The sequence below is a fragment of the Cimex lectularius genome, unplaced genomic scaffold (genome assembly GCF_000648675.2).
Source record: "Cimex lectularius strain Harlan isolate CLEC.00 unplaced genomic scaffold, Clec_2.1 scaffold21, whole genome shotgun sequence".
Lineage (NCBI taxonomy): Eukaryota > Metazoa > Arthropoda > Insecta > Hemiptera > Cimicidae > Cimex > Cimex lectularius.
The window spans coordinates 408,752-421,148 of record NW_019392671.1 but is presented as its reverse complement, the minus strand read 5'-3'; the positions used below and the strand labels follow the sequence as shown (position 1 = coordinate 421,148).

General features: G+C 33.0%; 1 protein-coding gene across 1 annotated transcript in view; it reads left to right on the top strand.

The window, feature by feature from the left end:
• The first annotated feature begins 1,780 nt into the window (after positions 1–1,780).
• The window catches only part of LOC106666888 (synaptosomal-associated protein 25), a 92,980-nt gene continuing 82,363 nt past the window's right edge, over positions 1,781–12,397 (top strand). Inside the window, exon 1 of the mRNA XM_014394407.2 lies at positions 1,781–1,877. The gene's annotated coding sequence lies outside the window, so the exon portion shown is untranslated. The remainder of the gene's footprint in view (positions 1,878–12,397) is intronic.

Here is a 12,397-nt window from a genome sequence, read left to right as displayed (position 1 = left end):
TGTCATAGCATCGGACAGATGTGCACGGGGGTAATGCAACCTTATGGAAAATCGGAGTTTGGATTTGCGTCGGGTAGCATCGGGTAGGTTAGCGTGGCATAGCATCGGGAAGAAGTGCACGGGGGTAATGCAACCTTATGGAAAATCGGAGTTTGGATTTGCGTCGGGTAGCGTCGCATGGCGTAGCATCGGGTGTGTTCCCGGCTTTATACTGCGAGTACCCTTTGCCGTCGCTGTCGGTGCTTCTTAGTGATTGTGGAGAACTCATCAGGGAGACGTGTCTCAAAGTGCAAGGTAAGTTGTCGTCGAGTAGACGAGTCTCAAGAATCAAGTTGAAGTCTCTTCTAGGAGAAGAGGCTGACTGTGAAATTGCGAACTGTCACGTCAATACTCAGTGCCCAATGGGACTGTGCCCCTGCTTATATACGAAATGGCTCTACTTTGATTGGCTGAAATCAAGGTGGTAACACCTATCGGGTACCGTGGACAGCACACAACCTTTTAAAAATAATAATTTTCTCGAAGGAAACATATCTTCGAGGAATAGGAGCTCACCTGGAAGAAACATATAGGCAAAAACAATTTAAAAAAGGCAAAGGATATAACAAGTGTCGACCCAAGATTTGGTAGTAAGACATGAAGAATCAGTCCAAAAATAACCGACCAGCTAGATACAACAATGATTAGACCTTTGATCACATCACACACATGGCCAAAAACCTTAGAAAAGATGACACAATGTATTTTCTCCAGTCGTCAAATGAGATAAATGATGACCTAATCATAATAATAATGGGAAATCATGATGAAATTGTTTCATCACAAATGCAAAGCGCTTTCAACCTTAGAAGAAATATAGTGTGATACTGTTGGTCTTGGTGTCAACCCAAACAAAACCACACTATTCTTTCCACACCAGCCTTAAACAGTATACGTACTGTTTCTGCATCCTTAAATTAATTTGTTGTAGTTCTAAGTAAGAAACCTAAAATTTGATTTGCCTTATTAATTATTGAGGTACAATGCAAGTTAAATATCATATTGTTAGAGTAGGTGATTCCAAGATCTTTAATGGTAGTCTGCCTTGTTTGGCATAATTGTAGAAGATAGCACTATATCCATGACTATAACTAACGCCTTATTTACATTTAGTTCCATGCCGTTGAATAAACACCATTCACCAAGATTATTTACAGATTTTTGCAGAAGCTCAGTATCATGAATAGAAGTTATAGCGGTTAGACCTGCAGGTCATCAGCAAAGAGGGAGAAATAAACTGAGTAAAAACAAGGAGAAATATCGCTAATAAATACTTTCAAAATAATTGGACCGAGTTACGACCCTTGAAGCACACCAGATGAGATTACTTTTTTATTAAAAAAATTTTTTTTAGAAGTTATTAAATTACGTTTCACAATCGATTTCTTTCTTGCAAATAGGAGCTAAACTATTTGAGGAGAGAATCATGAACTCAACTGCGGTTCCAGCATACTCATCATGCAAAACATGCATATACAAATTGTTCAATTTGGAACAGTGATAAATTTAATGTTGTTTTGTCTGTGCGTGACTATGCTCACGTATGCATTACAACTACCACAAACATTTAAAATTTAGCACCAATGTGGAAATTGCTATAAAATAAATAATAGACAATCAAAATAAGTTCAATGTAATATAATTCAAACAGCGAGGTAAACAAGCGCGTAAGTCATCTGAAGAGTTCAGGAACAATCACCGAGAAGTGGTATCTACGAGACTACACGTCGACCCACGAGGTGGAATCGGGTAGAAGATACTGGAAGGTAGCAATAGGTAAACAATTATAAAGTTGACATCAGCACGACTGTTTTTCCTTTCGGACGAGTTTTGCAAAGGTAAATTCATTATGTTAACAATTTTTCACGGGACAGGAATGTTTTTATGTATATATTTTCATTTTCTTCTCTGATGTATAAAAACTTCAACTCGTTGTATTAATGTTGTTACCAGTGGTGCTATTTGAACGTCTTTCCTTTTCACCAGATCCAACAGTCAACATACAATCTGAAAAAATAGCATTTTATTATATGTGGAGGAGAACATTAGGAAGTTGGGAGTAAAAGGATGGAGAGGGAAGACACAGAACAGAGATGCTTTTCATTCTTGTGGATGCCCAGGTCCAACTAGGGGCTCTAGCGCCCACATTATAAATGAAGAAATTAATAATACAAATAATAACATTAAAGAGGAGATGTCCGAATTTCTGCCTAGATGTCTTAAGTAAATGTGATTGAATTTATATTTATGTTGATTACAATGTAGTCATTGAAGCTATGCAAGCTATATATAGTAAAATATTTACATAATAAAACATATCTCTTTATGACAAATTCTATCATCATCGAATAGAACAACTAAAAAAAACAAATAATAATAATAAAAGTGGATAATCGTCTAACCCCTATAACCCCTAAAATACCGATGAGATTCTTTCTATTAAGTTTTGCTAAAAGTTGTTTCAGCCAGGCACATTTTGACATATCAGGTAAACTTTTTTTTTTGTCTGTTGTCTCTTCCTATTACTTTCTGAAGGCGCTTCAATCACACAATTAGGTTTCCATCCAATATGCGTAAAGTAATAACGAGGTACTACTTTTGTAGATGTGCTGTTCATTCTGTTAGTTGAACATTTCAGTCAGACATGATTTGACATATCTAGTGTTTGAATGGATAACAATTATGGGGATATGAGGATGGTCTATATAAAAGCACCACTTTAACCATAATCGGGACTGTAAAAAGAGTAAAATAAAAATTTAAACATTATGCTGAAATATTTGAGAAAAATACTGACTTGCATTTTTTATTATACTTTTTATAGGCTCAAGTTTAAGTCAATAAGATAGAGATTTTCAAAAAATAATATATACTAAAGTTATGAATTATCCGGAATTGTTGTATTCATTTCAATATTTTAATTATACCAATTAATATGGTCAATTATGACCACTAAACAAATATGGATTATTTTAATTATAATTGGGGCTATAAAAAATTAATATAGTACAACATGTTAGATCATGTCTAAACTCAGACATTCCTCTACTCATCAGTATCTATCCAGTACACAAATTTACTAGTAAAGTTCCACCATTTGACCCACACTCACTTCATGCTAATAATACATTCAATCAGAGAAGGTATTCATGATAAAAACAACTAAAATGGAAAGGCTTTATTTCTTTTACAGATTTAAAAAAAAATCAGGACATAGGAGCCCAGAAAATTATTGCACATGAACTATGATCATATTTGGTGATATACCTGCTGTTACAGTGTTTTTAAATTACAATAATTACATTGTCATTTAAAAATCAGTTGTTTTTTAAAAGTCATACGGCCGTCTCTATTTTATAAGACTTCCTCCCACTTCAATGTTGATAAATTTTTCCACCCTGGTCTAAGTTAGTCTCAAAGCATATTTACAACAAGATCATTTAAGCCCAAATAACAAACTAACCTTATTCATTTTTACATACTTTCATTCATATATACACACCATTAAATTCATTAGGGCCTTAACATTCACACTTCACTTTCACACTTATAAATACATTCACTCAGGCAACTAAATACAACAGAAGGACCCTAATTCATCCAAAAATTAGGACATGGGAACCCAGAAACTTGCTGCATATGAACAATCCTCATATTCGGTGAAATGCCTGCTGGTGTATTATTCAGGCACAGGTTCAGATCAATTAAGCTTGAAAAGATATGCAAAAAATAAATGACAGCTTTTGTATTTAAGTCATTAATTATCTAGGATTTTTTAATTCATATCAATGTAATAATTTATAATGGGGCTGCAAAAAAAATAATAACAATAATAAAAATAATTGGAAACCTAATTGTGTGATTGAAGCGCCTTCAGAAAGTAATAGGAAGAGACAACAGACAAAAAAAAAGTTTGCCTGATATGGGCCTGATATAATAGGGGCTAGACGATTACCCACTTCTATTATTATTATTTATTTTTTTTAGTTGTTCTAATCGATGATGAAGAATTTGTCATAAAAAGATATGTTTTATTATGTAAATATTTTACTATATATAGTTTGCATAGCTTCAATGACTACATTGTAATCAACATAAATATAAATTCAATCACATTTACTTAAGACATCTAGGCAGAAATTCGGACATCTCCTCTTTAATGTTATTATTTGTATTATTAATTTCTTCATTTATAAGGTGGGCGCTAGAGCCCCTAGTTGGAACTGGGCGTCCTCAAGAATGAAAAGCATCTCTGTTCTGTGTCTTCCCTGTCCATCCTTGGACTAGGGCAACTTCATAATGTTCTCCTCCACATCGTCCGGCCATCAAGACATCAAAGTAGAATTTTTGCCAGCGATTCAGGCTCAACATTATTACATATGGTTTTTAAAAATTGACTGCACATTCAAAGTCCCCATCAAAAAATAAATAAATAAAATTTTAAAAGCTCAAATGAGAAATCGGTTATCTGAGACTGAATAATAATGAGCCTGTAAAAATTAATATAGTAAAACATGTCAGCTGTAAATTTATGACATAAGATCTTAATTTTTTTTGATAAAATTTGTGTTGATTATTTTTAAAAAAGTGCTTTGGCCAGCTTTCTCTGTTTTTATTAAGTCAATCATCACCATACATTTTAATCTATAGTTTCTTTACTGTACTTTTCACCCTGGAATATAAATGAGATGCTTTATTTGTGAAGGCTGTTCATTTATAGCATTATGTGCTATAAACATTGCTGTTAAAGCTATGCACATTTTGACTAGCATAGAGATAAGTATTCACAGGTTTCCTGCCTTTATTATGCATCTATTTCAATGTTATTGCATATCAGTCGATTTTCTTTTTTCATACGACAAGAAAATAATATCGAAAATTTTAAATGAGATTGAATGTGTAACAAAAATTAAAAGACGCTTTCAGTGTCAGTTCAGACGCCACAAAAATTATTTAAAAAAAACAGGATTCGTTTTAAGCACCCTTTGAAACTTTAAATACGAATTTTCATTACAATTCAAAAATATAAATTTTTAGGTTGGATAGCAAGGGGACATTTTTTGTTACACCGTTGTCTAAGTATTCCATTTAAAAATTCATAACGCCTCTGGATCTTATCCAAATTCAATATTATTACAATCAATTCATTCCTACATTCGACATTTGAAAAATGGCAAAAATGAGGGAAAATTCAAAAGGTGTGGTTGAGATGGGAAGTTGTCCGAGTGGATCGAGGTCACGATAGCTCAAGTGGTAGAGCAGCGGCGTATCAAGCCGAAGATCGTGGGTTGGAATCCCGCTTGTGCCATTTACTTTCTTATCTCAACTGAAAACCTTAATTAATTATAATTATTACAATCGTTGAAAAGCTGATGTTTGCTTTCAGCCTATATCAAGAATCTTTATATTTTATGCCATTATACGGGAGAAAAATAAGAGAGAGAAGTCAAAAAAGTCCTGGAACGTGTTTTATTTTATATCTCCGGTTCTGATTTATTAAAGGAAGGCCAGGTTTGTGGCCATTAAGTGTAGTTTATAGGGTTTGTTTGTTTCATGTTGATCAGTAGTTTTAAATTTATGACCATTTTTGTGATTTTCGTCTAGATATTTTGAAGGGGAAAAAAAAGAAAAAAAATCCATTTTCCCAAAAATTTGTATTCAGTGATTTTGTGGGGTACAAAAAAAAAATTATATATGAGTATAACTATTTTGTTAAATAAATAAGGTGATGACAATGCTAGGATGCAGGTGTTGCTCAATTGTCATCAGCACTCTCTCCCACTCCAGAGATTTTGTAAGCATTTTTATTGACGAACAACGTTGTCTTAAGTTAGATTTTCCCGAAGGCATATCGGAGAAATTTGATTTAGATTTAGTAAATTTAGAAACTGAATGTATATCAGTTCTATTTTGTAATTTCTTGAATAAAAGTTTTTTTAAAAACGGATTCGGCAAAAGAAATTATTTAACTGGCGCAGTCGGACTGGACATTGTCGAAAGTTATTGAATGAATATCGAGTAACTTTCCGTTTCAACGGTTAATCGACAATCGGACAATCAACCATCGGTGAAGAGTTCAGCGCAAATGAACTTTACTCCCGGACAACGACATCGAACTTCGAGACCATCGGAACCAGCGAATATGGTCGTAAGAACCCTCGTTTTTATGTAAGACAACAATTACAATAATCTCAATTAAATTTGTAATATTATTAACATATTCTTAGAAAACGAAAATTTTATTAATTGTTAACAAATATCCAACATGGCTCTCCCCGAATTTAAAAGAGAATTTCTGGACATGGTCCCGGAATTCAATGGAGACCTAACCGTTCTAACACGATTCATAGGCATATCACAAAAATTAGTTAACACATTTGTTGATACTAACCACCCAAGTAACTTCCAAAGTGTATACCTGCTTTCATGTTTAAGAAATAAGATAAAAGGTCTTGCAGCTCAAGTGATTGAAAATAGTAACGGGTCAAACTGGGCAGGTTTGAAAACTGCATTGTTAGAAGGATACGCCGACAAAAGGGACGCATTCACTCTCCAGATTGAAAGCTCTAGACTAACGCAACAAAATGAAAAACCATATGAGTTCTATCAACGAGTACAGAACCTTTTAAACTTACAAATAGCATATTTGAAAAACCACAATCCCCTTCAATCCAACACTTTAATTGATTATGCGAGAGGCGTCGCACTCCGTGCTTACAAAGAGGTCTAAAAGAACCCCTAGGCTCACTTATGCGGACTAGGAATACAAGTAATTTCACAGAGGCACTAAATATCTTCAAATGATTTTCAGTTCTTGAAAAGTTTTCAGGAGCCAGACAATTATCCGTCAAGGAAACCTCGCTTTCAACCACAGAGTAGACACCCAGCAAAGTTCCCCAACGAACAATTCGATTTCCCTCAAAACACAAGATCAAATACATAAAGTTCACAAAACACTATGTTCGCCCCGCGAATTCAAGCCGCGAACGGACGCGACATCAAACCGACACCCATGTCGATCCAAAGTAGAACTGATATACATTCAGTTTCTTAATTTACTAAATCTAAGTCAAATTTCTCCGATATGCCTTCGGGAAAATCTAACTTAAGACTATGTTGTTCGTTAATAAAAATGCTTACAAAATCTCTGGAGTGGAAGAGAGTGCTTACATATATTACATATACGCTTACATATATGCTTACATAAATTAACATACTTTGCTAAGCCGCCGCTTGGTCACTGCTTCAAAATTAAAATGTATCGTAATTGGTTCTTCACTCAAAATCATCGTACCTACCTGATGTAATATTTTACAATGGGGGTGTTCCCAGTCTTGGGGTTTGATTAATGGCTCGTTTTATCAGGAAATCACTTTCTTATATCATAATCTTTCTAACTGATACCTTTAGAATTGAGTTAGAAAGTTTAACACCGAAAAAAATATTTAAAGTTGTTTTGGAATCGAGTTGTTTGCAATTTTGATACCTTGGACTATTGGACAGCTGAAAATGAAACATTTTGAAAGATTGGCCAGAAAATAATGTTTTAACATCTCTGATTTAGAAATCAACGCTAAACTTTTTTCAAATTACTCAAGGGAAATATTTTTCTCTGAAAGATAATCTATCCTTTTTCCGCGGAGAAGTCTTCTAGGTTGTTTTACTATGTTAGTATGTCAGACGCAATTTATTCCTTGACGTACCGTGCATGCAAGAACCTACATTATATAACATAAATATAGGTCGAATTATTTGTACTAGTGCGTTTAATGTGATTCACTAATCTCGGCGGAAGGATAAGCCGAAGGATTTCACACTAGCAATTTCTTAGACTTCATCCGTTCAGTAAAACTTCGTTCGCTACGTTCTATTTCCAGAATTATCGATTGGCCTCTTATCAAAATGGGCTAAGCAATTTGTGGTTCTTAAATGTATCAAAAGGGGCCTTGTTCTGTGCATGTGGGCCAAATTGACGAGTGAGCTGATATGAAATTATTAATACGGTTAAAAATTGTGGTTGATGTGAGAGGATAACTTCATGTAGCTGTTTTTAGTTACTTCAAGGACATACTAAAAGGTCATGTGGGATTATGAATTGTAAGAATACGTTGGAGGTTGGAATGTTTGGTCGAACCCTGAAGTTTGATGCCGTCTCATAGATCTTTAAGAAGTCTGAAGCGTCTGTTGAGTTTTTGCTTTTGAGTCGTATGTGTGGGTTCCATGTAAGTCTTTTTCAATGACCCAAGATAGGGTAGACTTGATTAGCTAATACTATTGTACTAGAGGTAAAGGTGGTGTTTTTATATTTTTGTTCGTTTATTGTCATTTTCCATCGCTTGAACCACTCCTCAAGGATTTGCAGGTTTCTGGCTGAGAAGAATTTATGAAGCTTTTACATTTATGAAAGCAAGTAAGGAGCGGTACATTGTAGAGGATTGGTCCTGAGATACTTCTTTGTGATACCGCTGTATCTATGCGATGTCCGGCTGACAAAGAGGATTGATTATTTTAATTTTGAACTTCAAATTAACTCTTTTTCATTTCAGCCATTTTATACACCAAATTAACCTTCTTTAACTTCAAATTAACCCTTTTTCATTTCAGCCATTTTATACACCAAATTAACCTTCTTTAACTTCAAATTAACCCTTTTTCATTTCAGCCATTTTATACACCAAATTAACCTTCTTTAACTTCAAATTAACTTTTTTAAATTTACAATTAACCCATTCTTTTTAATTATATTTTTTTACGAGGGTCTTTCAACTAGGAGGTTATATGAACCCTCGGGGTGCTGATGTTTTTGAAAAAAAGCCCATTTGTAAGGATGTCGGGTTCGAATGCAGGGCCGCTGGATTCGAACCCGGGACCTTTACCTTACAGTGATGAGCGCCTTGTCAACGCCTAAACCGTTGCGGCCACCGACGCCCCCAGACATTCTTAAAAAAAAAAAAAAAATACCATTCTTTAAAAAATAAAAATGAGACGGTATAAAAATGAAGATCTAAACTAAAATTCCTGTTTATTTGCGATTTAAAAAAAAATATTGCCCTTTTAGATAGATCATTGAAAATTAAATAAATTAAAAATTACATAAAATTAAATAATAAAAATAAAAGACTTTTTTAATTTTTTACGAAGATAAAATGGATTCTTATATAAAAGGCCACTTCCCAATTAATTAAATAAAATCAAAACATATAATTAAATAAAAATAAAGGATTCTTCGTATAATTTGAGAATTAAGAAAACAAAATAAAATAGGTTCTTATCTAAAATACTACATGAAAATTAATTACAATTAAAATTAAGTTGCATAAAATTAAATATAAAAGCAAAAAATGTTTCTATTAATTTGAGATTTTTTAATATAAAATAATTGGACTACTAAGAAAGGGTTAATTTGAACTGAAGAAGAATTCAAAATCAATTTTAAGTTAAAAAGGGTTTATTTGAAAAAAAAACCCGTTACTTTGACGTAAAAAGGGCTAATTTGAAATTAAAAGGTTATTTGAAGTACAAAAAGGGGTTATTATGACGGGAAAAAGCTATATTCGAATTAATGCTATTTTGTCACAATTTTCGTATAAAAGGGTTAAATTGAAATAAAAAAAATGTTAATTTGATCTAAAAATGGTTAATTTGACTGGCAAAAGCATTTATTTTAAATTTCAAAAAATTAAGTTGACGTAAAAAAGGGATTAATTTGAAGTTTAAAAAAAGGTTAATTTGAAGTTAAAAAGGATTTTTTTGATGACAAAAGGGTTTATTTGAAATTAAAAAGGATAATTAAGGGTTATTTAAGTTAATAAAGGGTTTTTAGGACGGAAAAAGCTATATTTTTTATAGTTAATTGTTAATTAATTGAAATTAAAAAAGGTTAATTTGAAATTAAAAAAGGGTAATTTGACATATAAAAGGATTAATATGAAATAAAAAGTTAACTCGTCAGAAAATTTGTAATTAAAAAAAGATTAATTTGACGTAAAAAATCATTCAACCTGATGATGAACTATTAGCTTGAAATGCGGATCGTGTACACACAACTAACTGTGAGGAACTATCTTTTTAAATAGATTAAAAACATATTCACTCCACCATCATTTGCAGTCCTTGGCTAGATGTTAGGACTGGGTCGGTCTTCAAGGAAATAGAAGATCGCCTGTAAAAAAACTTAAATATGTCAATCTGTAAACATATATAAGATTGTTTTGCCCTGATGATGACCTTAAAATTCACTGGTGGATTAAATAATCTCACATGGGGAATATTGTCATCTTGCTTTTGCCACCTTTGCTGTTTTTTTTCCTTTATTAATTTTAGGGCTTACGTAAAGGAAAGTCAACCATATTTCATAAATATTTATAACCCCTTTTGTAATTCTGTTTTTATCTAACTTAAGTTTATTTCAACATATTAAATTCACTATTTTTCGTGGTCCGCTTTATCCTATAATCCTTTACAAGTGAGATGAGCGCCTTGTCAACGCCTAAACCGTTGCGGCCACCGACGCCCTCAATTATTAATTGCAGTTCAAAGTAAAAATGATATGTAATAAAAAATAAAAACAAATGATTATTCTTTTAATTTTATAATTTTTTAAAACCATAAAATAGGATCTTATATAAAATACATGAAAATTAATTAAATTCAAAATTAAGACTGATATAAAATTTAAAAAAAACAACAACAAACAAATGATTATTCTTCTAATTTGAGAATTGTTTAAAACTATAAATTATGATATGAAAATTGAATATAGTTAAAATTAAAAGCTATATAAAATTAAATATAAAAATGAAGGACTTTTTTTTGAGTTTATTATTTTTTAAATATACACTGATAGGCAAATTTAACGCACCACTTAAATTATTTAGCAGAAATGATGAATAATGGAGTGAGTGCGGTGTTCAATCCTTTTTTAAAAGAGTTCCTACTCGCAGTAAGTTGTTTTGCACGATCCGGATTTCGAGCTCTTAGCTCATCATCAGATTGAAGGATTTCTACTATTCTATGCATGAATTGCAAAAGTGACGTTTAAACGTTTAAGTGACTTTTTTTTAAATACTTTTGCAATTCATGTCGAGAGACGTGGTTGTAGAAATCCTTCTACCTGATGATGAGCTAAGGGCTCGAAATCCGGCCGTGCAAAACAACTTACTGCGAGTAGGAATTATCTTTTTAAAAAGGATTTAATTTATTTAGTTTTAAATTACATCCATCATCTTTCTACACTAGTTACAGGTGATTAGGAACTATCGTAGCCAAAATAAACAGTAAATAATGCTTTGTTTACTTCCTTTATTTACTTTTGAACTGATTATTCCTATTTGCACAAAAAGCAGCATTATGCCCTCCCATTCTGTTACGCCTAAAGATAGCGTTTAGTATATCTTTTTCTTTAAATCTTCAGATGGGTGTAATTTCATATGGAAACGCTCAGGAGAAAGGTACGCCCCATGATGTAGGTTCTAAGGTGGCAATCCACGGTTGGTCATTGATGTTCTGGGGTAGCTTTTTCTTGAACGCCCGCACTGAATTGTTTGTTGTGCGAGGAACATCTCTTAACTTCACAGAAATAGAAGACATAATCGAAGAACATGTAGTGCTATTTGCCCCCCCCCCCATCGGTGAGAAATTCTTGGTAATGCAGAAAATGCCAGGCCCCATAGAGCATGTATTGTGGATGACTACTTGAATAATGTTGGAATTGAATGCTTGTTGTGGCCAGCTAGAAGTCCAGATGAACCCAATCAAAAACATTTGCGATCAACTCAAGCGACTAGCACGACGGCGAAATCCAGGTCCTAACACCCTAGAAGACTTGGGAACGGCTGTTCTTTATGAATGGGAAAGAATTCCCCAGGATTTGATCAGAAATCTTGTCCAAGGAATGCCAAGGCGTTTAACGGACGTAATTCGTGCCAGAGGTGGAAATACTGTATCAAGGAGACGAAAACATTTTGTTACATTTTTCTTTACTCAGTAATTGTTGTTTTAGAATTAGGTAATAAACATAAACATAAATCTATTAACATTTAAGGGTTGTGCGTAAAATAGGTTCTTATTTAAATACCTCATGAAAATTCATAACAATTAATAATAAAAGTTATGTAAAATTAAATATAAAAACAAAGGATTCTTCTTTTAATTTCACATTTGAAATTAAAAAGGGTTAATTTGAAACTGGAAAGCAGGTTAATTTTAAGATAAAAATGTGTTAATTTGAAATGAAAAAGGGTTAACTTGAAACTGAAAAATGGTTCAATCCAAGCTTATGTGGCCGTTTACACCTGGTTTAGGCTATCATGATGACCTCAGCGGTCTTCCATGCTTGCGGCACATAAGTCTGAAGCTG